Raw genomic sequence first — 1,281 nt, 5'->3', positions numbered from 1 at the left:
AGTCAGACACTTAACCAACTGAGCCACCAAGGCGCCCCACCCACCCAAAAAATATAATCTTAAAAAAATACATTAGTTGGAAAACTGTCAGAACCCCCATTCCACCAATGAGAAATTGAGGTTCAACCAAGGACCTTTCCTAAGGAGTAAGCCTTTCTGCTCACCTACTATGCCCGATCAGTCACAAACTGCTTCTTTTACTTCCTGAGCATTTCTCCCACCTGCCTCTCCTCACCGTCCTACCGCTTCCCCCAAAGTACCATCAGCCCGCATTAGAAAAACCAGGGCCTGCGAAGATCTCTTGTTAACCGTTTGCTAACGCTGAGACAGATACAATGATCGTTCCAAACAGAAGACTGAGGCTCAAAAAGGGTAAAATGTGCCCAACACAATGCCGAGTAGTAGAGCCAGGATGAGCCTAGGCTGTCTGGCTCCAAGCCCATGCGTTTGCCTCTTCATCGGTTCTTATCTAGCTCAGTGAGCGCATAAACCAGGTCCTGTGATGCTCTTGCTGAACTCACCAAAGGCTTCCTGGTAGAAGGAGCTCGAACTGACCTAAGTCAGCTCCTGGACACCTGATGTCATCTCTTGCCAGGATCCTTTGCTCGCCCTGCTATAAATACGTGCCGAGTGCCCCTATATGCCAGCCATGACTTCAGGCAAGACTAACACAGATCAAAGGAGCCTCCCTCAAGGTGCTCATGTTCAAAGAGTCTTCTCACCATCTTTAAGAACTTTTCAAGGGGTCTGCCTGTACATGTGTGGCTCCTACTACGTGAATCATCCTCCCTCTAGATGACTGGCCCTTTATACTGAGGGTCTCGGTTCAAATGTTACCTCTAAGAGAGTGCTTCCTGTTCTAACCAATCCATTCCCAAAAGGGTCCTTGCTCTCAGCTACCCTGTCCTCTTACTTCCTTTTCTTCACACTATTTATCCCACTTAAAATCACAATTATTTTTTATTTAGTTCACATGTTTGTCTTTCATACCATAAGCTCCACGATCACAGACACTATGTTAGCGTCTGGCGAAGCAGGCCAAGGGTAAACATATACTGAATAAATCCATATCAAAACACTAGCTGGTTTTAGCTATTCTGTGGGCTTCCAGTCTCGTTTCACTGAAATCTACCCCTTCCCAGGCTGTGATCAGGTCACTTTCTTAGATGCTTTCATGGGGCTCTTTTCACCCCTAATTAAGAATGAGCCCATAAGGCCCTCCTTGACAAGGGCCCTGAGCGCAGGGATGAAGCAGCATATAAACCAGATGGTGAGGAGCAG

Source organism: Suricata suricatta, chromosome 5 (genome assembly GCF_006229205.1).
Source record: "Suricata suricatta isolate VVHF042 chromosome 5, meerkat_22Aug2017_6uvM2_HiC, whole genome shotgun sequence".
NCBI classification, from domain to species: Eukaryota; Metazoa; Chordata; class Mammalia; order Carnivora; family Herpestidae; genus Suricata; species Suricata suricatta.
The sequence above is the reverse complement of the archived record's forward strand: the minus strand, read 5'-3'. Positions refer to the sequence as shown.